At 38.9% G+C, this 27515-nt stretch overlaps 1 protein-coding gene across 6 annotated transcripts in view; it reads left to right on the plus strand.

Moving 5' to 3' along the window:
- The window catches only part of LOC145999699 (uncharacterized), an 80644-nt gene that overhangs the window by 43266 nt on the left and 9863 nt on the right, over positions 1–27515 (plus strand). For 4 of the 6 annotated variants that reach the window (XM_083136944.1, XM_083136946.1, XM_083136945.1 and 1 more), the window contains 2 exons: positions 19379–19550; positions 27174–27257. The gene's annotated coding sequence lies outside the window, so the exon portion shown is untranslated. Of the gene's footprint in view, positions 1–14501; positions 14565–19378; positions 19551–27173; positions 27258–27515 lie in introns of those variants that run through there. The other 2 variants (XM_083136947.1, XM_083136948.1) reach the window with 2 other exon arrangements.

A 27515-nucleotide genomic window follows, 5' to 3' on the forward strand; every position in this document is an offset into this window, starting at 1 on the left:
ACAACGTTCATCTCCTATGTATCCATCTGTTGGAACCTCCAACGTAGAGAGGAAGCAATTAAGTAAAGAAAAAGTGTCAGATCTCACTTATATGATGAAGTGGATGCCGGCTGTGAACCAACGTTACTTTGCTACGGTGCTGAAGAGAAACATATAAGATACTTTTTTTTCCCATTTGTTTACAGTCTTGTTGTCAATAAGCGATATCTACTCCCAATGAGTATAAATACTTTTCATTTTCTTATCAAAAGGATATGCAGTACCATGTTATGTTAAAATGAAAGTTTTGTGTTTCCACTGGGATTATATTCTGCAACACTATTTACAACATGGTACTTTTTTCAACTGCAATACATTCTATTAAACATTATTTCAAAATCCAATCTTCACACTCTTACATAATTGGTATATAGTATTGGATGAAACAGTTAGTATTATTTTGTACTCTGGAGCACCTTTTACATATTATTTACTTTAACATGTACATAGTTCATGCAGAATATAGAATAACTAGAATATAACTAATTTCTCATTTTTCCTTTTTTACAAAAAGTTTGAATATTTAAGGGATAACATTTTTACTTTCATCTGAAACGTTACTTTGGAGTAAAAAGGTTCTAACCGCAAATTCGTCGTTGCAATACCTAAACATTAGTAATATATTTTCACTAATTTTCCTGTATATATTAGAGAGGGAGTGATCACTATACAATGCCAGAAGCACAACGTCTTGGAATAATTATTTTTTCCTGTGCACATAGTCAAATCTTTAACTATCTCTCCTGAGAATATCACCACTTGGCAGATAGAACCTTTTTACTTTAAGGTCGCGAATTACATTATTTCCCATTCACATGCGCATTTGCTACGTCTCGTCTTCTTCAGTTTCGTCCATACTACCTGTATCGTTGAATTATTTCGTAAAAACACTGAAATATTGCAGTAGGTTCTTCCCTCTCCAGCTTTATCCGATATTATAGCAAAGAAAAAACTAATCGGATGCTGCTTACAGACGGAGGATGTTATAAGGTCACAGAGGAACACCTCAGAGGAACATACTACAGAAACAAAAGACACTTCACAGCACGCAACTGACAATTGCAAACTGTCAGCAATAGGAAGGCTCCTCCTCCTAGAGGCTTACCGTCCCGCTTCTGAGAAATCCACCTCTCTTCCGAGCTGTGTATATCGCTTTGGAATTCAGGTCTACCAAACGAGAGATGAAACATACGATAAACCTTGAAATTTCTGGCACCTAAATGGAGCCTACTGACTGACCACCGCTAGGGGACAAATTTAGCACAACTTTCTCTTTTCCTCTTCATCTATTGTTTGCAAGAATTAACGTCTCAAAGAATGGGTTTTTATATCGCTCCGGCTTACTTGATTCCTAAATCACCAATAATTTATGACACTTGCATAGCAACAAAAGTGTCGCAAAGTAACTATAAAAGTAACTGTTAAAACGTTACTTCTATCGTAAAGAAACAACTCAGGTACAGTTACAGTTACTCAGTTTTGAAAGTAACTAGTTACAGTTACATATTCTCAAAAAAGTAACTGTTACTTGTAGCTGAGTTACTTGTAACTAGTTACTTCCAAACACTGGCAATTACCGTAACTTGAAATGGTTCCAGAAGTTTTATCTGGGGTAGTTTCTAGTTCAATAACTTTGTCCTCTATACCCCTGCTTTACTATCAAAATATTGAATAAGAATGGGAAAAACCTTGTTCCATTAGTAAAAACCCCACCGAAGAGTGACATCATCAGAATGTGGTGCCAAAACTTTGTTCTTTAATTGCTTCCGTTTTTCCGTTTGTCCTCTAGCAGTACAAACTTTTATTTTAATTTTGGGCAATGAACGAATCAAAATAAATTTCACTATTGAGTTTGGGAGTGCACTTTATGAACTTGTAACTTGCATGATTTCTTTTTGTTCATCTGAAAAAGTATTTTCCGAATTCAAACTATGTGACATTCAAAATGATATTTTTCAAAATTCTCCAGGAGCCGGTCGTAAGGCTAAAATGTAGGACACATCCGAAAAGAAAACAGACGTCTGGTAACCCTACACAAACACATATCCTCTCGCCCTCTCCTGGATTCCTTTGTATTTCTCTCGCCTTTTCTCTTTGCTGTTGTACGTCTTATTTACTACCCCCTTTTCACCATTTCCCTATGATGTATTACCCCCTCCCCTCTCTCTCGCCTACACAAACATGGTGTACTTTGCTTTGTACAGAGGATATTTTATTTTATCCCTTTAAATTAAGAAATAATTTATAATAGCCCATACTTTATTAAGTGGACGAAGCATATCAGATTAATGGATTTGATTTATTTAACTTCCATATTTTCACTTTTGGCTAATCACGAAGGTGATGATGAAGTGGGACAATGGGCAGATCACAAAACAAGCTCCACAGAGGATTGTATTGGCTGTGAGTCCAGACGCCATAGTCTCCTTAGTCTGGTGTACTACGTCTAAGAAACGCTGACACATGGGTGGCAGATTAGAGAATATTGTTTAATTCATGCGACAATTATGAAAAATGTAGATCAAATTCCTTAGAAATGGAAGAAACACCCAAGGCTAAAGAAGTATTTCTGTGTGTGAAACTGGCGCCGTCCCCAGGAGAGGGGCAAGGCCTCGTGCTTCATGGAGGGAAGGAACTTTAGAGCAAAACTGCACAAAATGTAATTTTATCGTTTTATATTCGCAAAGAAAGTTATGCCAAAATTCGACATTTACAGTTACGCAAGTTTCAACTATGCGCCTTTCTTTGCTCCTGTTCACCTACTTTTCAAAACGAATCAACTTGTTTTCTCTTGCGATACAATGTTGTATGTTCCGTACATCATAGTATATTCAAGGATGATGACAAAGTATGGTAAACACCAACAATAGTGAATAAATATTTTTTCTCCATAATTCAAACGAATTATCTTGAATAGTTTTAACAATATTATGTGCTTTTAACAGAAAAGAGCACTGCTTCTTCGTTGAGGGTTAATGAATGATACTTTTTCTTGGCTCACAGAGATGTTCCAAATTTATGAGGGCATATATTTCTTTGTATTTAATTAATGTCTTGTTAGGGAAGTTTTAAAGAAATTTTGTTCATTGTACATTAAAATTTCCTGACATAATAACGTAATTGTCACACAAGATAAAACTAAGAATAGTAAAAATAAAGGAATTTGTGCAAAATCAATATCGAGATGCTAGATATGTTTCAATAGAAATATACATAGAGATTGGAGATACAAATAATGCGTTTAAGTAAATTGTAGGAAGTAATTTGGGCCAAAAAAAATTGATCATGATAGCCATGTAGCAATTCCTCAATTCCTCTCTTGTTCACATCTTACCTGTCCTCCTCCGTAGCCGAGCGGGACCAAGTCTCGCGCCTAGCGCGGAACAGGTAGGTCGTGCCGTACGAGCTCTGTGCTTTGAGGAAAAGTGAAAGTTCAGAGCGATATCGGTACGTACGTGTGGGAGAGGGTGTGCTGTTGAACTGGCTAGTGAAGAATTGGACAAAAGTAAAGTATAAAATGGATCGCGAAAATACGATACAAATCAGTTTTGAAACGGGAACTTTGAAACCTAGTCCATTGGAAGTACATGAATTTATTCATGATAAATTCAAACTGAGTGTGGATGAAATTGCAGCCATACAAATTCCCACGACGATTAAATGTGTATTTTTGAAATTAGTGCGTCCTGGGAAAATGAGAAAAATATTAGAAGAAAATACTGGTGAAGTGAATTTTTATTATAGTAGTGGAGCTGTGACACCAGTGAAACTGAGTGATGCGAATCGAATTGTGAAGCCGGTTCGAGTGTTTAATCTTCCTTTGGAAGTGCCAGAACGACAAATTCGTGAAAAACTGAGTGAATATGGGACAATAGATGAATTGATAGCTGAAACTTGGAGTGACAAATTCAGGTACAAAGTGTATAATGGGGTGCGTCAGGTTTTGATGGCAATTAAGAAGCCAATTCCCTCCTTTGTGAAAATAGGCCAATATACGGCACATGTAGTATATAATGGTCAAATCCCGACTTGTGAATGGTGTGGTAGTAGTGACCACATGCGGTTTAATTGTAACTTACGGAAACCAACAGTGTTCAAAGTTATGGGTCGTGCAGTTCGGTCCTATAGCAAAGCAATTGCACCGTCTACATCTACACACGAAGGTATAAATGTGGGTCACCATAATACGACACAGAGTCAAGAATCAGCACAACTGACGGTGACAGAAGGGCTTCAACAGGAAATACATATACAGGAAGAGAAAAATATTCACAAGAATGATCAACAGACTTTGACCAAGGAAGGAACTGAAGAAAATATGCAAGAGCAACCAAAAGAACCTGTGTTAAATATTCAACTTACGCGACAAAGTGAAGAAATGTCCCTACATACTATGAAGCAGAAGAAGGGCGGACCACTAAGACGACAAGAAGACATAACTAAAGTGCAAGAGGAATCGAGTGATGAAGTGCTACAGAGCAAGAAGGAGAGGAAGCAGAATCAGACCAAGCAAAAGGACTTCGACAAGAAGCTGAACAGGAAAAAGATTCGGAAACTGATAGTGAAAGTGGAAGTGTCCAAAGTAGTACGGGTCGTTCGGTTTCCGGCTCACAAAAACGACCGAAGAGTATAAGGAAAGCGTCAGGCAGCAATCGGACGAAAAGACGATCATTGCGACATGTAAAAACAAATGTACAAGAAATTTATTTATTTATTTATTTATTTACTTCTTCTTTTGGATGGCGAAGTTAAGGCACAAGCCTTTTCTTACACTTAACCATCTCTACTTCACATTTTACAAATTTTGTTGAAATATCTAACAGTTAACGAAATATAAAAGATCAAAATACCAAAGAAAATAAAAAACACAAAAAAGAAAAAAACACAAAAAGAAAGAAGAAAAAACACAAAAAAGAAAAAAACACAAAAATACAGATATATGCTGTAAGAAACGTAAAAAATGCACGTACAGCATGAACACACACATAACAAAAATACTTAAAATACAGAAAAGTTGGTCGGTGTTTGTCCTGCAAATTTAGATCAAGAAAGGTTTCATTCTATTTTCTTTCCTTGTTTTCAGTACTGATAAGTTGCCTCCAGAAGATGCTTTCTTAATTTTGATTTGAAATTGCCTAGAGAAGAAGAGTTTCTTATGCCATTGGGGAGGTCGTTCCACGCTCTGGTGGCAGTGACCGTGAAGGAATTTCCGTAAAACGCTGTCTTGTGGGAGGGGATGGTGAGCAGGGAGTTGTTTCGTGAACGGATAGCAAAGGTGTGTGCTGCGCTTAGGGGTTGAATCTTGAAAATAGGTAAGGGGGTTCTCTTGAATGCACTATTTTGTAGAGCGCTGTAAGAGCGTGGAAGCGACGGCGTGTTGAAAGGTCAAACCAGCCTAGGTCTTTGAAAGCCGGGGTAAGGTGGTCAAAATGTTTGATGTTATAAATAAAACGTACACATGCATTTCGTATTCGCTGTAGACGTCTTGCTAGTTCACCGTTGAGGTCAACATACGTCAAGTCGCAGTAGTCTATTTGCGACAAAACTAGCGATTCCACAAGTGTTTTCTTTACCTCTTGTGGTAAGATGTTTTTTAGGCGGTACAGTGATTGTAATGCTGCGTAAGATTTTTTTGCATATGGCCTTCACATGGTCACTCCAGGTGAGGTTTTCGTCCACAACAATTCCCAGGTCTTTGACCGAAAGTGATAGTGAAATGGGTTTTCCGTCTACAAGAATGTCCGGGATGGAGGACTTCGCTGTTGTGGATATGAGGTGCCGTGAGCCAATTAAAATACATTTAGTTTTCTCAGCATTTACTCGTAGACCGTTTGCCTGAGACCACTTGCAGACGTTCATAATACCAGCGTTTAGGGCTTTGATGGCCATATTGATGTTTGTTTTAGGGAACGATAAGTAACATTGGACGTCATCAGCGTACAGATGGTAATTCGTTGATTGAAATGTTTCCGATATGTCATTTATGTACATGGAGAACAGTAGCGGAGACAAAACGCTTCCTTGGGGAACACCGCAATTTATCGGCAGCCATGACGACTTATTTTCAGAAACGAATGTGCATTGCTGTCTGGCTGCTAAGAATGATCGAGTCCAGTCAACAGCGGGTTGGGAGAAGTTGAAATACGATGACAATTTTGCCAGCAGGATATCGTGGTCGACGGTTTGGAAGGCTTTGCTGTAATCGAGGAGAACCAGCATTGTCAGATATCTCTTATCCATCGCTGACCTTACGTCATCCACCACTTTAATGAGTGCTGTGCTGATGCTGTGTTGTGGGCGAAAAGCGGACTGGAAGGGGTTTAACATATTTTTCGATTGTACATAATTAAAAATTTGCTCGTGCACGATGTGTTCAAATACTTTTGACAACGTGGGGAGAATACTGATCGGTCGAAAATCTTGAGCGCTTACTGGGTTGGTGATTTTAGCCAGGGGGCGTATGTGAGCGAGTTTCCAAATATTTGGGAATGTGCCAGTATACAGGGATGTGTTGAAAACGTCTGCAATTGCAAATGAGATGTGGGAAGCGATACATTTTAACATGTTTATAGAAATTTCATCTGCTCCGGTTGCATTGGATTTTATTTTATTAATTGCAGTTTGGACCTTAGCATGAGTTATAAAAGAGAAATCAAAACTATTTTTGTTTTTGCTTTTGTGAACACTTATGGAGTCGATCGTACGTTTCTTAATTTTAGGATTTATGTCTGATGAGTTCTGAAAATGACCATTTAGTTCTTCATTGGAAATGCCAATTACTTCATTTCTATCACGTTTTTTCCCAACGCCGAACATTTTAAGTTTGTTCCACAGCGATTTCGGTTGCGATCTATAGTTTAAGAGTTGCCTGGCAAAGGAAAACTTTCTCTTTCGTATTTCCTGCGTGCACCGATTCCGAAGAATGCGGTATTCTTCGAAATAATCACGCACTGATGAAATGGTTATTGATCCGAGTCCGATAGGCCATGAAAGTTTGTGAATACTGGGTACAGGTAATCATTTTAAGATTAGAAAGTATTATTATTTGGAATGAATACTTTTATATGGACTGTCAGCAAGTTAATGATATTGAATTATGTGGTGGTAGATATTTATGGATTAAGATACATCAAGGGAAGGGGTAGTTCCACCCCCCTGCTAAAATAATATTGTTAGTGTGTTTGTTAATTTTTGGTGTATAACATTAGGGGCATATAAAAATAGTGTAAGAAGTATTACTCTTAGATGGGGCAAAGGTGGAAGTATAAGTATTGGGAATACCCAATCCTAAAAAATTTGATCATAGTATTTATGATGACGACCCTTCGTTTTGCGACGATAAATATAAACAAAATGAAATCCCTCACAAAACAGGCGGCATTAGAGGACTTTATTATGCAAGCATCATTGGATATTGTATTTCTCCAAGAATATGGACAAATGAATTTCAATTTTTCCCCAACGATAAGAATTCATAATAATGCGAATTTTCAATCGACAGGAACAGCTTTGTTAACACGTAATACGGTTCCCCTCACAAATGTGGTATGTCATCCTAATAATAGAATCATATCTGCAAAAGTTGCAAATGTATGGATATACTCTATGTGATCAGAAGTATCCGGACACCCACCTGAAAATAAAGTACAAGTTTGGGCAACCCTCCATCGGGAACACTGGCAGTCAATATAGTGTTGGACCACCCTTAGCCTTGATTACAGCGTTCACTCTCACAGGCATACTTTCAATCAGGTGTCGGAAGGTTTCCTGAGGAATGGTAACCCATTCCTCGCAGAGCGCCAAAATGAGATGAGGTATTGATGTGGATCGGTGTGGTCTAGAATGAAGTCGGCATTCCAAAACATCCCAGAGATGTTCTATGGTTTCAAATCAGGACTCTGCGCAGGCCAGTCCATTAGTAGGACGTTGTTGTCGTCAAACCACTCCCCCACAAGCCCTGCAGTGTGGACGAGTGCTCGGTCGTGTTGAAAGACATAATGGTCATCCCCGAACTGGTCTTCGACGGTAGGCAGCATGAAAGCTGTTAAAATGTAAACGTAAGCTTGTGCCGTGACATTGCCATGTAAAGCAACAAGGGGGCCAAGCCCCTCCAGGAGAAACATGTCCACACTGTAACCCCGTCACCTCCGAATTTCACTGTCGGCACTACACAGGCTGGTAGATGTCGTTCACCAGGCATTCTCCACACCCACACCCTACCATCGGATCGCCACATTGTATACTGTGATTCATCACTCCACACAACGGTTTTCCGCTGTTCTATGGTCCAGTTTCGACGCTCCTTGCACCACACGAGGCGGCGTTTGGCATTTGTCTGTGTGATGTTTGTCTTATGGGCAGCTGCTCGGCCATGGAAACCAAGTTGCCGCACCTTGCGCCAAACAATAATGGTGCTTGGAGAAGATCCTGATGCAGTTCGGAATTCCTGTGTGATGCTGGCGATGGATGATTGACGATAATGCTGTACGACCCTTTTCAACACTCGATGGTCTCTGGAGGTCAACATGGGAGGTTAGCCTGCACACTTTTGGGTTGTACACGTCCCTTCACTATAACATTGGAAACAGTGGACAGAGGGATGTTTAGGAGGGTGGAAATCTCACACACAGCCTTCCTACACAAGTAGCACCCAACCAACTGACCACGTTGAAAGTCTGTGAGTTCCTCAGACCATCCCATACTGCTATCTCACACTGTCTGCAGACTACTGAGTTCGCTGCCTATGGGTTCCACGAGGTAGATGGCAGTACAGTGTCGCCCTCTATGATAAACACACGTTTCGCGGTGTGTCCGGATACTTTTGATCACATAGAGTATAATATATATGCCCCGTCCGGGTCACAGTATAGGAAAGAAAGGGATGAGTTCTTTGCGCAGGAAGTTGCGGTTGAAATGCAGGGTAGGAGAGAACACATAATATGTGGGGGAGATTTCAATTGTGTATTGTATCCGCATGACCAAATACCTGGGTTTAACACGTCGAATTCATTGCAAAAATTAGTCACTGGCTTTAACTTCACAGATGTCTGGAGTGACAAAAATTTTGGGCAGAGAGGTTTCACCTATATACGTGACAATTGTACATCCCGATTGGATAGATTTTATGTAACACCCACATTACGTCAGTCTGTAAAGTCCATCAGTATAACACCTACATGTTTTTCAAATCACAGTGCTGTCATTATGATGATAAATGTGGACATTCCAATAGTCCCTAGAGGGTACGGTTGTTGGAAATTAAATGCTTCAATTCTTAATGAGGAAAATTTCCAACAAGCATTTAATGACCAATGGTCGAGATAGATAACACACCGTCTGAGGAGGATAGATATAATCCGCTGGTGGGAGGAGATTCTCAAACTGGGTATAAAAAGATTTTGTATCAGTTACTGTAAGGAACGGTCGCGAGATTGGACAAATAAATATAATTTTTACTACAGGGTGTTGCGTGAACAAATTCAGCAAGCAACAGACGAGAAAAAAGTGCAAACTGAAGTCAAATGTATACAAGCTGTACTGTTAAAAATGACTGCAGAAATGCGTCAAGGGGTTAAAATTCGTAGTAGACTTCCTCATTTTGACAACGATGAGGTCGCCTCTATTAGCCATATAATTCATGAAAGAAAAAATGCTAAAATACAATGTATTAGTGAAATATTTGATAATGGGTGAAGAAAGATAAATTCAGCCCCTGAAATACGTAATTGCATTTATAATTATTTTGAGCAGCAATATTCCCAACCAGCGTCACATAATGGAGCTTTGATGGATGCATTGGCATCCGAATCAGAGGCTTTTACAGATGAAGAAAGTGAAAATTTAAACAAAGAATATACAAGTGAGGAAGTGTTTCGAGCGGTTAAGGCAGGTCAATCATTTTCAGCTCCTGGTTGGGATGGGATACCCAATAAGTTTTATCAAACCTTTTGGAAATTGATGGGTGAAACAATAACGGACTGGATAAATGCAGTGTTTAGCAAGTATCAAATGGGTAAATCTTCCAATACGGGTATTATAATTCTAATCCCAAAATGTCCAAAACCAAGCGAACCTGGTCATTATAGACCCATCACCCTCCTATGTACGGATTACAAAATATTGGCAGACTTATGCCTTATGTCGACAAATTAGTAGGAGAGGAACAATATGTTTTTGGTTTAAATAAGAAAATCACAAATGTTTTACAAACTATGCGTGAAGTAATTACATGTTATAGACTACAGAAAAATAATTCTAAAAATGCTATATTAGCATTAGACTTTGAACGTGCTTTTGACTCGATAAAACATGAATATCTATTTAACGTTTTGCAGGGCTACGGTATACGTGGACATTTTCTGTCAGTATTTAAAAGTCTTTATAGACATGCAACAGCAAAAGTTCAAATAAATGGTTTTCTGACAAAAGAACTCTATATTTATAAGGGTGTAAGACAAGGAGATCCTTTGTCGATGTTAGCGTTTTGTATTGCACTGATACCCTTCCTTTCTGAATTAGGCCGAAAAGTTCAAGGAATTAACATACACTCTACTACTATTAAGGTGTTAGCGTATGCTGACGATATTACTGTATTAATAAATTACCAGTCTGATATTGATGCAACGTGTCAGGTATTACAGAAATTTGAAATATGGTCGGGATTAAAAATAAACCATGAAAAATCATCACTTTTGAATCTAAATGTGGCTCATTCTCACTCGCAGCGAGGTAATTTTAAGGTTGTACAAACGATACGCATAAAGCGATATTACAAACAAATAAATTTCGCAGCCTTAGTTTACAGTCAAGGGTGACCTTTGTACAGGTCTATGAACTGTCAAAGGTATGGTACATGGCAAAAATCCTCCCACTACGGAAGTTAGATATAAATAAACTTAAGAGTGCAGTAAATTGGTTTATTTGGAACGGTCAGATATTGAGGGTAAAGCATGTGTTACTTTGTTTGCCCTTTGCCGAGGGAGGAATGAATCTTGTGAACATAGAACTTAAATGCCAGGCCTTACGTATTCAAGCTGACACGCAGACATTGATTCAGCATCCACTCAGCCTCACAAGTAAAGTTTTGAGAAGCACTTTGGACTATATTTCACTAGAGGCTCCTATTGATATTACTAGACTGGTAGACACTTTATGGTATTTTAAGGCAACAATAGTGGATATTAGTTATGCACTATTACAATCTCCGATATTAACAATACCAGTGACATCGGAAATATATCGCAGACTATGCAAATTAGAACAACCAAAGTGTAAAATTATTTAGCAAAATCCCAGAATGAATTGGAGAGAAATATGGAATAATATTCAGACCCACCATCTTACATCACAAATCCGATGAGCATGGTATATAATTGTCCATCAAATATTAATCACTGGAGAGAGACTCTATGATCTTAAATTAATAAATACACCAATGTGTGTTAGATATAATGTATCTGATAGTTTAGTCCATAGACTGAGTGAATGCCAAATAATACAAACATCATGGCTCTATATAAGGAAACTTGTGAGTACTATTTGTCGAACATCAGTGTATAACATCTCTGTAGATATTCTTTTATATCCAGCTTTTGCCTATTACCCAAAAACAAAACGTAAAAGTGTACAATGGCTCTTAGGACACTATGCCTATTTCCTATCGACATATCGGCAACCAGATTTTAATATACAATTTGTAAATTACCTGCATCAAGAATACCACAGGATACCTCACTGTAAAAGAAATAGATTGTATGCTAATTTTCTTACTGTAATGTTCACTTGCTCAATGAGTTGAAATGTAAATTGCAAATATATGTAATAATAATAATAATAATAAAAAGCGGGTTAAGGCGTTCACACGTCTTGAGATCGTTCGCTGCGGGACGGCGTAGGTTTGAATCCGGCTCTGGTCGGAATTCATTCGGCCTACGTATAGGGCCGTTTTCAACCCACCATCGTGAGGAAATTGGGAAGCTTCGAGTGAGTGAGCGTAATCCGGTCGCGAAGTCCTACAACGGCTGGGGGTCGGTCGGGCTGAGCACCCGTCCCCCTAGTCTGGCTGCAGATGGCTCGCGTGGGAGGGAGGCCAGCAGTCGGTAGGTAAGCCTTGGCCAGATATTGGATTTTAATAGGATCATATCTTACCTTCATACAAATATACAAATGGCGTTTCTCTTGTTTTTTGCGCTTTGAAACTCTTGGATACAGTTTCAATTACTGACAATTACCACACGAGCGAAATAAATCGTCCATTACCCGAAACGTTAAGAAGCTTAGTTATGAATCGAAGTTATTTTGCATACTAATGGAAGTAAATCGAAGATGTTTATATTTATTCAGTTGTTCTTTTCTTAGATATACGCGTATTTTTATCAAGATTTTGTTCTCCCACCTCGAAGAAAGTGCACTTTGGCTGGAGATATTGCAATACTTCTAGCCACAGAAGTGTTAAGTCGATCACTAGTCTTATGTGCCGGCCCCGTGGCGAAGTGTTTAGCACATCACGCTACGACCCCAGGGATCCCGGGTTCGAATCCCCGCTTCGGCATGGATGTTTGTGAGTGTCCATTCATCAATTTAATCATGTGTGAGCCTTTCTAGTATCGACAATATTCATAAGAAAAATATGCACCGAGTCAAGATAACAATATATTTTTATTGAAGCATTCGTATTTTCCCAAACATGTATTAATACTTCTTGAATCGGTTCAGGTGGCCAGAGGATTTTTTGGGTGGGCACTTGCCCACCTGAAGGTTCGCTGAGATCAGTGCAGAGGATGCCGAATTCTATTATTTTTCCTTGACGTAGAAAACTCTCCGAATGCATAAGTTCGACTCAAAATTTAATTTCTGTGAACCTACTAAAACTAAAAGTAACGGGCTCTCTATAGCTATGCTTGCAAAATGATATCAAAACACTTTAACTGTAAGCAAATCTTTTTTCGGTATTGTTTGCTTCGAGCTCTGTACAAATCACAACAAATAGGTGCTTACAGTGGCGGCGATTAGGGGGGCGAGGGGCAGTTTCCCCCCACATTTTGCCACTTGTGCCTCCTGTTGTGTACTATGCTAAACCTTATCTACCAAGGGAAAGTAGGCTGTCCTTGCCCCCCTAGTTTTGGAACCCAATAGTAGAGAGTAGATAGGGCTTCTGGGTGAAGCCTCAAATTTGACTACGCGGTCCTTGCTCTTGAGCTTCAGTTCGAGACCTGTTTCGCCAGCCAGTTACTTCAACGTATCCTCCGCCAGCACTTGGAGGGCCCAAACACCCACTCCCGGCACAGGTAAAAGTAATTTCAATAGATTAATTTGCAAATGGCAGGACAAAAAACTGAGAATTTGAAAGCCAATAATAGAATTGATACTTCGCCCTCACACTTGGAGAAGGCCCACTATAAAAAAGTTATCGTAATAGGCTACGACTAGGACCCATCTCGTAGATGGGTCCGAGACCGGTACGAGACCCGTAGCCTGTGTCGTGGTACAACTTCCTACGAGATGGGTCCTAGTCGTAGTCTATTACGAGCACTTTTTTATTGTGGGCCTCCTGCAAGTGTGGGGACGAAGTATCCATTTTATTATTGCCTTTCGAAGTCTGAGTTTTGTTGTCCTGTCGTTTGCAAATTAATCTATTGAAATTACTTTTACCTGTGCTGGGAGTGGGTGTTTGGGCCCTCCAAGTGCTGGTGGAGGATACATTTGCGATAACCTGTTATAGGCTAAGGAATTCTTCGTTTAGTTTCTCTTATACTCCTACGTACTATTATAAATACACGATATTGTATGTTTTTATCTTGGGGCCGAAGAAGCCATGCGCTCTCTGTCTTTTCCATCTCTTTGTCTCTCCTCTCTTCTCTATTCTATTTTCCTCTTTCAATCACTTTCTTCCCCCCTCTCTCACTGCCTCTTTCCCTCTTTCCTGCCTTCTTTCTTTCTCTCTCTCTCTCTCTTTCACCTTTTTCTCTTCCTCTATTCTATTATTCTCTTCTTCCCCTCTCTCACTCCCTCCTTCCTACTTCCTCTCTCTATATCTCTTTCACTCTATCCGCTTTCTATCCCTCTCTTCCTTTCTCTATGGCCATTTCTCTATATTTTGCTTGTCTCTGTCTTTCTGTTTCTCCCTGTGAACCTCTCTACCCACATTCATACATTGCATAATGATTCATGAAATAACTTAACGGGGAAATAATTTGTATGCAAAGCTTGGTTTAATATTTAACTGATTAAAGAAGGAAACTCTTTTCCACATTATGATTCTTTAGCTTTACAAACCGCGAAGTTGAGTTCAAATATCTGGTTCAGCGGAAATCCAGCGAGGGTGATGTTTTCCGTCCCTTTGTCTCCCAGCGAATATTGCATCTAATGTAGGAAAAGGGAGAGAGGAAGACGAATGCCCTTATTTCGAACGGTGTCATCACCATACACGCCTCGAAGCTTTGCGAATGTTAGTCCAGTTGGAAGAGTGAAAAGTGGATGTTGCTTTTATAGTGTTCTACGTAATTGAAAGTGAGAAGATTATTAAGGTAAGATAATTCCTTGTTTGCAAAACTTTAGATGTACTGTGTTTATGCTTTTATGAACGGTTAGTGACTAAATCGCGAGTGAATCTAAATATCAAGGCGAGAAAAGTCAAAGCAGTGTGTGTTTATTATTAGTTCACGAATATATATATATATATATATATATATATATATATTGTATTTTCGTGAAAGTTAGAAGGGGAAAGAGATAAACCGGTTTTCTGTAACGATGTTCAAATTTTAGCAATGCTTTACTGCTATGACGATTGGTTGATTTAGTACTCTTTTAGTCAATGTCGCATAGTGAGGAGGTGATGAAATTTGTGAGGGGACTGCTATCTACAAAAACATTCCGGCTCAGAGACAGTTGTTTGAAAAATGTGGATTACCCCTAAATAGTGTCGTAAGTTATAATAAAACAGTCAACTATTGTTATTGGTTAATTAGATGAAAGTGGCAAAAATAATGTCAATAAATAATAAACACATGTGAGGTCGTGGCTTCGATCCCTCCTAAGCAGACACTTTAATTTGTGATTCCAGACCAGAAAGTGTGTTGTGTTTGTTATTTTACCTCTTGATTTGATAGGATTGGTTATGAAAAATTAATATAACAGTAGTCTGCAGTGACAACGATTAGGAGGGGGGAAGTTATTTGTGATTACTTTGTTTAGTATTGATAGACACATGACAGGAAGAAGAAGAGGAGTTTGTATTTATAGCTTGTTATTTATTAGTTGTCATAGTAACCAGGTGTAACATGTACGTGAATGGCTTCCAGGCATTAAAGTTATATCGTTATAATTTGATCCTACGTATTTTGTATGCCTTGTGCAAGTTTAGATAAGAAAGCACACACCCAACAATAAGGCTTACATCTATGGCGCAGTCGTACGGGATATTCGTGGTGATTCTTCGTGAGAAGAAGTATGGATGAAGACATCACGAAGAGTAAGCGACGATCATCATTCCTGCATAGGTTTATGCAAAGACAAATTGTGTCGGCTTAATCCATTTTGTACGGTAAGAAATGAAGATTGCACGGTTTGTGTATCGTTTACAATAATTGTACAAGGGCAAGGTTAATCAGTGTGATACGGATTGTGTCTATGATATTGCGATATTAAGTTGTCCACAATTATGAATATGCCATAGACGAGAATCACCTAATCCCAGATCATCAGTTTGGTTTCAGAGCAAACAATGGTACGACAGAACAGCTCTTAAGTGTCCGTGATTACGCAGCAGTCCACAACAACAGAAAACATCGTGTTGTGGGCTTATTTTCTGTATGTGCAAAAAGCCTTTGATCGAGTATGGCATATTGAGCTCATACGTAAACTTCAGCAGATCCCGTTTACAAGATGTTATACGAAAATACTACTAGATTATCTCCACCAATCGTGGCGAAAACTGATTACATGCTTCGAACAATACATAGACTCTATATGCTTGCTGGTGACACACTGCTTGAGATCTTTCTTCTAAATCCTGTTTAGTCTACCTGTCTATAAAGTGGACTTAAAAAAAGTAAACCAATCTCTACAAGTTGTATTTTCTTTTGTGTGTGTGTGTGTGTTTCTCATTAATCATAATCGGTATGTGTGATTTACAATCAAACAATCTATTATTGATACTTTGTCGGTTTCTGAAACTATATTTTTTTTGTTGCCACAAAGGAGTTTCATTTCCGGTGTAAGTCCGACCATTTCTCGCCTTAAGTGCTGCGGGAGCTCGAATTAATAGCTGGAGAATAAAGGCTCTCGGAGCACGTTGCTGCATGCAGTGGGAACTTAATTCACACACATCGCCGCGATGAATCCCAAGAGGAAAAAAATGTCACATTGGGAGAAAATGTTTGTGTTGTGGCGACTAGAGCTTCAGTGTTTTAATGAAGGGGGCGGGGAGGCGCATTCAATTGTCAACTCTAATGCACACGAATGGCCTTCAGGACTTACGTTTGGAATGTTATCTGTGTAAGCAAAAAAAGACACCAAGCATGAAGGATGGTGAAGGCATGCAATCTTTACATCAGAGGAGAGAGGATATTCAAAAAGGCGACTTCATTTCCTACACGGCTCCCGCTCTCGTCACAGTTCATGCTTTTTCAGATAACATCAAAAACCGTGACAAGCGTTTTCTGGTTTCGACCTTCAATTCACATTTCCATTTCATTCGAGTTAATCCCCCCCCCCCCCATTTTTGCCACTTTTGCTCCCGTACTATGTTAAACCTTACGTATCAAGGGAAAGTAAACTGTTCTTACCCCCTAAGTTTTGGCACCTTGTCCCCGTCCCAGGTTTGGAACCCAATCTCCGCCACTGGTCCAGACTAAATCTGGTGGCCTTTGCATCAATGATTATAAAGCTCAAACTACCCGATATTGCAGACTTCAGACTTCTGAGAGCTGCCTCTCTCCACCCCAAACCGATTCATTTATGAAAGGGCAAAATCGACATTTTCATCAATTTGAAAATTTGCCCATTTGGCCAGTCAACAAAGGATGATTTTGGGGCCGAATAAGGAAACAGATCAGGGAAAGCTGGAACAAATTTTATTATCTTTCTAAAAAGGTTCTTAATGTCATATTAATTTTTCAAAAACCTGTACTACCCCTGATTTGGCCGCCATCTTTGTAAAATGGCGCCCAAAATCGGTTTCTTGCAATATCTCGTTTGAAAAGCACTTTACAGCAAAAGAGGTTATGACAGAAAATAATCTACGTACAATTCTCTACAAAAAATGTTCTGTGCATGTTTCTTCTAGGAAACTCCGTTAGGACGTTACAGGAGCGAGAAATTTCACTTCTTTTTTTCCGCTCCATTTTGCAAGAGCGAAAGACAAGGAAACTTTTTTGCAAGGTAACTTGAGGGCTAATTTCTTATAAAAATACCTATTCTAAATGTATGAGCCGCGGTAACTCAGTCCTGTCGACATCCGTGGCGGAGTGGTTAGCACAGCGCGCTGCAATGCCAGGGATCGGGTTCGAATCCCGGCTGGATGTTTGTGTATGTCCGTAATAAGAAAAACCGAGAATATCAGTAAAAAGTGATATGTGTGAAAGTTGAGAAAATGGTGAAGGACGCGAAATACTACCGCGTGGGAGTATTATTTTTTTTAAAAAAAATGTAGTTTTGGCGTATATCATGCGGGAGACCTGGTTTCGATCCCGGCGGGGGAGAACGGATATTTCTTCCATCTGTTCAAGCGGTTCCGGCTCCCATCCAGCGTCGTATAAAGTGTGTACCTGGAGGAGATTCTGGGGTGTAAAGACGTCCAGGGGCATGGTGCTGATCACATGACCCTCAACTTCGCCCGCGCTCAATAAAGTGTAGAGCCCTAACTCCACACCCCTTACACGCCTTTATGGCGTGGTGCAAAGCACAAGGGAGCATTTTATTTAAATTTTTTTTTTACTTTTTTTATTCTAAATGTTCTAACAACTTTTCTTGAAAATGTGTTTTCAAGTGGTAGTATGTGTATGTTAATTAAACAATAATTCTGCAATATTTAATATAAAACAAATGAACATAATGTCTGTTTTTCTGCTACTGTTAGAAACCAAACCATCCTTGTCTTCTACCAGCAAAATTATTGTAAGTGCATATGAACAAGATCATCACAGTCGTCCTGAGCTTTCAGATCGAAGCGAAAGCTACAGGCCACAATCTAAACAAGGATCTCAAACCGAAGTGATGACACGCCCCCTCCCCTCCTTTTAGTCTAAAGGGAAACATTCACCGTGTATGCGCGAATAACAAAGTGCTAAGATGCATGCTATTGAGAACATGTTCCAGTTAGAGCGACACGTGCAGCTTGTCGTGTAGTTCCAAATCGAAAAGTTGCATTTATTTCTTAAGATTAGCTTCCGAGAGAAACGTGCTTCTTCCGTCCGAAAGCTCCCTTCCTCTTCTACATTCTGTCCCGGAAATCCCCCGGAGAGAGCGAATGAATACAGGTCTCTTGTGCAGGTAGTAACTTGAGAATACTCGACCAATGAACGCGTGAGAGGGAACAGCATTGCGCGGTTATGCTCCCGAGATTCCCTGGACAGAGTACAGAACAGTGTCAGGTTTTGAACAAGTTAATCTTCGCAATGCTTACATATCACTGAACACTTAAGCCCAATTTTTCTACAGCTACAAGGCCCCTTGTGGAGCCTTGAAGGCGTTTGCAGGTTATAATGCGAAGAAGCTCTGGCGGTGCTGCTTCTTTGTCAGTTGACACTTTCTGTGATACTTTCAGAGAGTGGTACAGCCAACCGCAGATTAAATAGTAGGAAAACAATTCCCAACGGAAAATAAGTTGGCAATGCTGCGAACACCGAGGCGTTCTAGATAAGACGCTTGAGAAACAAACTAGTTCATTGACTTCCAGTTACCCTGATGTGTGCACGGTTTGTTTCGTGTCGCTTACTGTCCTTGTCACAGTAGCAAAGGCAGACATCGTTTTCTAAATTGAAATTTAAAAAGAGTCATTTACGCAGTACTAAGAGTTAGCAACGTTTTATTCGTCACCTTTACTTTCTATTGAAAATTGCAGAGTTAAAAATATCAATTTTAACAAAGTAATTGATTCTTGTGCAGACAAAAAATCAAGAAAGTCTTAATTATTTAAGTCGAATCAAATAATCATAATCTTATTTTTTTTATGGGTAAAGAATGTATTTCACAGTATCTATTTTGTTAGTTTTTTCATGCACACTCCTATTTAGTCTAGCATTTGACAAGAACAAATAAAAACATCTTTAATCATAATCAAGAGAATTATATTTGTTTACTACCCCATATGCTAAAATTACAAATTTTGATTTCGTAGATCCAGCCATTATAAGAGCAGTGACTGGGGCGCCCCACTTGAGTAGCCTGCCCCGGGGTCCCATGAGTCTCGCTACGCCCCTGTGTGGCACTGAGATGGCCTGTCATGGAACGCTTGCTGGAAGATACTCTTCATACACTTACAATCTGAGAGAGGAATTTGACGCTTTCTGGTAAGTTGCGTCAACTCACAGTGTTTATTGTTTCGTTAATTGAATAGATTTATTTTCTCCGAAATAAGGACACTACCGTGAATTATTAAGTAGAAATCAACAATCATAATTAGACCAATTTTTCAACTTACTTGCCTTTGGGAATCGTATTTCAAATTACAAAGCTTTATCTAATGTACATGACATAATATACTGCCATATTTAAATTAATAGCCAGTTCATAATAGTAATAACGGTACAGAATTATGGTATTATAGCCTGTAGTATTATATGGATATGAAACTTGGTCACTTACATTAGAATAGGAACATGAATTAAGAGTATTTGAAAATACGTAGAATCCTTGGAAAAGTATTTGGACCAAATAGGAATGAGGAGACAGGTGAGTAGAGAAGATTACATAATTTAGAACTGCATAATTTGTATTATGTCCAGATATTATTAGAATGATTAAATCAAGAAGACTTAGGTGGGCAGGCCATGTGGCACGAATGGGAGAGGAAAGAGGAGTTTACAGGATTCTTGTTGGGAAACCTGATAGTAAGAGACCTGTAGGAAGGCCAAGACGAAGATGGAGGGACAACGTTGAGATGGACCTAATGAAAAACTGTATGGGTGAAAAAATATTAGATTGGTCTTGCCCAGGATAGGAACACATGGAAGCCATAAACCTTCGTGTTTAGAAGGCTAGAGAGTTAGTGAGTTACTTAGTTTAGTTAGTGACTTTACAGTTAACATTTACTTGAATGACAGGAATTCTAATTTTTAATTCTCAGTACAGTGCACAGGTATCCTATATGAAATACTCGGGAAAATAATTTGCACAGGGGCTGAATTTATTTTACTACTACATCACTGCTTTCGCTTATTGAACTCACAATATTCAAACGATATCTTGAAAACTACATGCATATCCCTATTACTTCAACCTTCACATACAACCTCCTTCTCCCTGATTAAAATACAATTCATTTCAATATTTATTGGAGTTATTGTAACAATCTTCCCACACACATAATTATTATTAATTTATTACTGTTTACAACGAAACTCATATTTTTTGCATATCTATGTAGCGTTAATGTCAGACCCTTGACACTCCATATTGGACATAAAAATTATAAGTGAATTAAACGGTTTGCAAAGAAAGCTACAATAATTGCGATAATATAGTGTATATTCAAGTGAATGCTATACATTTTTACACAATTTAGTGTACAATAAAAGTACAGGTCACAAAGTAATATTCAGTTGTAGATACTTTTAGCAAATATGTGACTCGTTTTGAAAGTGTCGTATGATAAGTAGGATTGTGATCTGAAAAGGAATTTGAGGAAGATAAGATTGAAAACGGTTTCACGTCTCATACTCTTCATATATCCTACAGTTTATCTGGCCAAGAAAGTGTGTTGGGAGGGGCTGTTACAAAAATTGCAATTCTGCGATGGATTTAATTCTTGTGATAAGTTAGAGTTTATAATGTTATTTTGTGTAGAAACCTTCTTCTTGAAGCGACACGTGGTTACATACATACTTTTCAAATTGCGTTACTCAAGACTTAAAAAATCTAAATTGCGAGCTAACATTTGTACTTCTATAACAAACAGAACATACAATGCAGTGGCGTATCCTGAAAATAAAGTAAAGTAAAAAAGTAAAGTGCTCCCCTGTGCTTTGCACCACGCCATGAAGGCGTATAGGGATGTGGGGTGGTGGGGGTGATGTGATCAGCACCACGCCCCTGGTCGGCATTCAGTGAGTTATTTTTTTGGCATTGTTGTTAAACGGTATTATTGTCCGTCTACTCTATCCTCCAAGTCACACTGGAACAAAAATTTCAGGTGCTTTCAAGATATCATCAGGTCATGCTCGGGAAATTTAACGCGAGTTTTATCGTGACGGGTAATTTACCTGGTAGTAAGTTCTGTATGTTCCACGTAATATGTTTTGTAAAGTACCATTTCAAACTTTGTCGAGGAGCCCAAATTTCGCGAAGAAATGTTACAGTTCGTTGATGGGGATAGCGCGGCAGAAGGGATTTTAACAAAGATTAAGTTTCCGTGAACTTCGCGTTCTGTCCTGGATCGCATCATCTGGGGCAGACGAAAGATAGCCAGTGGCACAACCACAGGGGACATAACACCCCCCTACCCAACCTTGGCTGGAAATAAATTCTATGGGAGTGAACATTGAAGTAATACCATTAAGCCTTGTTTCCATGATTATGAAAAACTAAATATGCTGACCAAGGCTGTAATTTATTTTATTAAGAACATAAACTAAACGTAACGTTTCAACCTTCTAGCAAGGTCTTCTTCAGACTCTGTATCAAGTACAAAAGTAACAAGATACAAAAACAGGGCATTATATATACACAAACATTACTCCCTCCAGACTATTAGAAAGTTATTCTGAAACTTTCTAGCAGGTGGCTTTCCCTTGTCAACTGTATTTTCACCTAAAAGGCTAAACATATTTACTTCCATCTAGAATGTGGTTGGACTCTTTATTTCACGCTCGTTTTCCTTCATTTTTCTTCCTTCTCCTCTCCTCTTTCTCTCTTGTCCTTTCCACTCTTTCTAACACCTTCTTCCATTCTTTGTTTAACTCAGTCCCCCATTCCAGTTCATTGTGTCTCCTTCACCTTTCTTCTCTATTTCCTTGGCTTCCTTCCATTTTCTCACTAGAATTCTCTTCTCCCTTCCTATCTGCTTAGCCTCATCCCACTCTATGTCATGTCCTGTTTCTCTCGTGTGTTTAAATATCGCATTTCTCTCTCTCTTAAGTCTTAAGTCATACATCATCCCTAGGCTGAAAGACAGGTTGAAACAACATAGGGATGATGTACGACTTAAAAGAGAGAGAAATGCGATATTTAAACACACGAGAGAAACAGGACATGACATAGAGTGGGATGAGGCTAAGCAGATAGGAAGGGAGAAGAGAATGCTAGTGAGAAAATGGAAGGAAGCCAAGGAAATAGAGAAGAAAGGTGAAGAAGACACAATGAACTGGAATGGGGGACTGAAGATAAACAAAGAATGAAAGAAGGTGTTAGAAAGAGTGGAAAGGACAAGAGAGTAAGAGGAGAGGAGAAGGAAGAAAAATGAAGGAAAAAGAGCGTGAGATATAAAGCCCAACCACATTCTAGATGGAAGTAAATATGTTTAGCCTTTTAGGTGAAAGTACAGTTGACAAGGGAAAGCCACCTGCTAGAAAGTTTCAGAATAACTTTCTAATAGTCTGGAGGGAGTAATGTTTGTGTATATATAATGCCCTGTTTTTGTATCTTGTTACTTTTGTACTTGATACAGAGTCTGAAGAAGACCTTGCTAGAAGGTTGAAACGTTACGTTTAGTTTATGTTTTTAATAAAATAAATTACTGCCTTGGTCAGCATATTTAGATTTTCATAAACATTGAAGTAAATAAAAAAGAGAGGCTAGCAAAATCTAAGAGTAGCAGGATGAAATGATAACTGAAGATGGAATTAGTTTTCATGTATTTCTTTATTTTTTTCTTCCACACTGCCAAGGGCCCCTGCAGGGGGCACAGAGAGGCAATTGCCATCCTTGATTTCAGATTTTATGCAAATAAAAATACATTTCGTAATTTTTCTTTCGTAAATTCGTTAAAGTTCATAGCTGTTTCTCATGACGGCGAACAGTCGAAATTAAAACGTTACAAAAGAGAGAATGCGGCACCCTATTAAATTAATATTGTTTTCAGTTTGCAATAAATTGGATCTAAAAATATTCTTGCAAGCGAAGCGAGAAATATCATTCTTCTCTGTAATGCATTGAAATTTACCAGAGAGAGAGAGAAGCACTGTAAGACCAACTATGTATTTCAGACTGATACTGCTAAGCAGTTTGGTCTTAAATGCATGAACAATTGTTTGGATGAAAAGGAGCGCGCACATTTCAGAGATTTATATAATTTTTGCTGTTGCTTTGTTATGAGGAGGATGAATTGATTACGTAATGCATTTAAATAATATGTTATATAAATGGATTAAAGAAACTTTGAATGCATACACAATTTAGTGTTAACATGTTGCATATGTGTGTTCTTATTTTTTACGTCGCTCCATGTTGCATATGTGACAAACATAGTATGTTGTACATTAAAGTTATACATGTCATATGTACAAAAATAATTATATTCGTCATGCATTTTCTGTCTTTCAAAAATACAGTTTCTGTTCTTGTTTTTCAATTATTAGCTAATGGGAAATTGAACGTGTTGAAAGAATATTTCAAATAATTTGTCCAACACAAATGCTTTAGCACAGATTTCTCCCCTCTTTTTTTCGTGATTTACGAGGATAATAATGTATTTGATACTACTACTACTATTACTACTGCTGCTGCTGATACTACTACTACTACTACTACTAACAATAATAATAATAATAATCATAATAATGTCATTATTATGATTATCATTATTATCATTATTATTATTATTATTATTATTATTATTATCATTATTACTTGCACGTTTATCGTGGTACTTGCCCCCACCAGACAATAATTCGTGGGTGCGCCCCTGCTAAGACATGCATGCATATGTCATGCTTTCTTTATTTTCAGCATCCCACTCCCCTAAATGTTATTCCGCACCCCCTCATAAATCCCGGATGGTTAATCCTGGCTCTGCCACTGTTCATCGAACTTGATGAGTTGGAAAAAAATCACTATATTGTGATTACATAAATACGCTACATAATGCTTTACATGTAACCTTTGATTCAGAATTTCATTATCACAGTCTGTTTATATACTGTACTTTTTCCCATAACCCTTTATGAGTGTTTCATATCTTCACACATGCTCACACGTATACACACAAACGTATTTTTCAACGTTAGTCACGCTAAATATGTAACATTAGCGACAGTAATGCAGTATGAAATAGTACGCATATGTTTACCGGCATAAGTAAAAAGTTCACTTATACTGATTAAATAGAACAGTGCAAAACAGAACATTTTCATCTTCTGCCCGACATTTTATAAGCTAAACAGCACTCAATGAATGATTTCATAATCCCTTTAGTGTCAATATTATCCATATTTTCCTTATGTACTTGACACAGTGCCACGGAGATAAGACACTTTTTTTGTCATCGTACGTCGAAATTGTTCTTGAAGCGATTCAAGGCACAAACTACAAGTACTTTCAGCCTTGGAAGAATACAGCGTCAAAAGCGAATGCACTGGTCTTTCTGCTGGTCTTAAACAGTTGTCCTAACTATGCAGCATTTGTCCTCTGGTCTATCTACAGGGTGAGTCAAAAGTCCCTGACCACCCTTTATAAACTGAAAGGGAGTGTAGATTGCAGAAATTGGTCATGGTAGTAATATGTTAGGCCTAGGGAGAAACATTTGGTGCATGTCATGACAACATCCGCCATCTTGGTGACCGCCATCTTGGATCCAACTTCATTTCTTTACATGGGAAGGGGGGAATGTGGAGTACGGTTTTGGGCTAGAATTTCGCCAGGAATTCAGTGGCGAAGTCAGATTTATGAAATCTTTAATGATAAGGAAGTTATGGCCATATGAAAGTTACACAATGAAAGTTACATAATGTGTTCAATGTGCTGTCCTTCTTGTGCTATGTACATGTTGAGACGATTCTCCCATGCTCTGTAGACACGGAGTAATATCTCAGGTGTGATTTGTGCACAGGCTTCCAGGATCCGTATCTTTTCGGCGTACACGATGAACTTCACATGACGCTACAGGAAAAATTCGAGTGGGTCAAATCTGGTGATCGAGTAGGCCATTCCACTGGCCCACGTCGATCAATACATCGACCAGGAAACTGGAAGTCCAGATAGTGACGAACCTGTCGCCCAACATGAGGTGGTGCCTCATCCTGCTGAAAATATGAGGGGAAACTGCCATCCTCCGTCAAAACTGACAGAAAAAAGGTGTTCTTGTAACAACTGCAAGTAGCCCTCTGCATTTATATGGCCATAAATGTAGAATGGGCCAATGATAGGTGTCCCCCAGATCCCGGCCTATACCATAACCTTCCCAGCACCAACCATATTGCTCGGATCTCTCCACAACGGGTTCTCGGATGACCAATATCGCATGTTCTGTTTATTCACTTACCCATTCACATAAAAATTTGCGTCATCAGAATGCAGAATATGCAGTTCAAAGTGTAGGTCCTGGCGAATTTGCTCCACAGTCCATTCACAAAACTGCATTCTCCTATCCGGGTCGACCTCAGAGAGATGGTGCTGCAGCTGCAGCTTGTACGGGTGCCACTTAACCATCTTTAATATCCTGCAAATGGATCTCTGGCTGACACCACATTGCAAAGACATTCGACGTGTGCTGCGCTGCGGAGACTTGGCAAACGATGCTAGCACTGCCATAGCTGTTCCTTCGTCAGTGGCAGTTCTGGGCCTACCAGATAGTGGCCTGTCCTGTACCGCTCTCTTCGAACCTGGTCAGCAATTGGGACACTGTAACGTACGACACTGGGTTCCATTGAGGGTTCTGTTCGTTGAAATCACGAGCTACAGCACTGGCACTCATGCCTCCTCCCCCCCCCCCCCCAGCTTGAATATCTGGATTCGTTCGGCCTTGGTCAGTGGCATGGTTCAGCACCTGCAAATGAAACGTAATTATCACTTTCATATGCCCATAACTTCCTTACCATTAAAGTTTTCATAAATATGACTTCACCACTCAATTCCTGGTGAAATGCTAGCTAAAAACCATACCGCACAGGCCCCCTTCCTATTTAAAGTTGGATCTAAGATGGCGGTAACCAAGATGGCGGACGTTGTCATGACATGCACCAGAAAGTTTCCGCCTAGGCCTAACATATTACTACCATGGCCAGCCAATTGCTGCAATCTACACTCCCCTTCATTTCATAAGGGGTGGTCAGGCACTTTTGACTCACCCTGTATAGCATATTGTTATAGATATTTTACGAACTTGCTAATGAGGGTAGTATCATAATAAATTAAAAGCTGATATGTTGTTTTGTTATTCATTTTACCATCGTAGTTCGATAAATAGTTATTAATTAATGTTCCACCAAACTGTTATCATATTGGTATTTCCACAAAGTGTTTTTAGTTATCGGAGATGGGAACAGGATTAGGCCACTTTAATGCCGTGGATCTATGTGAAACAAAACACTGCAGTGACCCGAACTTGAGATAACCTGACACTCCATACACAGAAAAAAGATGATTTTCCAGTACCTCAAATGCACCAAGTTTTGGGCATCTCATCGTCTCACGATGATGTGTTAGAAAATGATACGACTGTAAAGCGTTTTCACCACTTTTCCTCGAAAAAGTGAACTTTGTTTGTGTTGTTACAGGTTGTGAGCAACTTACCGAGACATGTGCTATATTTATTTAATATGTTTCCGTATAAATGTATATTTCAGCATTTAAGCAGCAATAATAATAATAATAATTTTTATAGGAGAATAGGTTCAATAATTTTGACCTGTCTATACCTCACGTTGCATTAATATTTTGCGTACACTACGAGTGCAAAGCTTTATATTTCAAAGTTGAATTTATTATTCTCTTCCTCGATATGTCAGTTTACTTAATATTTCCTTCTTTGTATCTTTAAGTTACCCACAACGAGGCACATTAGACAGCAGGAGTTGGAAATGGGACGTCCAGGAAGTCGAAAGTTTCCGTGTTCTTCGTTAGAGGTACAGCATCATAAAATGTAATGATCACTTGAAAATCTTGACTACTGCCCGATTTGCAAAGAAATTGCCTTCTTGACAATAAACACAATATTCATAATTTTCAGTTCAGATTATGTTTTATACATATAAAATTCACCCTATCCTTCTGTGATATGCTCAATAAGTCTTGTTATAAAATTCCACAATCTAGTGCATGTGCCATTCTTCCTCACGTAGCCAATAAAGTTACACTCTGTCCAGGGCATCTCTGGAGCTAGC

Source organism: Lepisma saccharinum, chromosome 15, assembly GCF_977018435.1.
Source record: "Lepisma saccharinum chromosome 15, izLepSacc3.1, whole genome shotgun sequence".
Lineage (NCBI taxonomy): Eukaryota > Metazoa > Arthropoda > Insecta > Zygentoma > Lepismatidae > Lepisma > Lepisma saccharinum.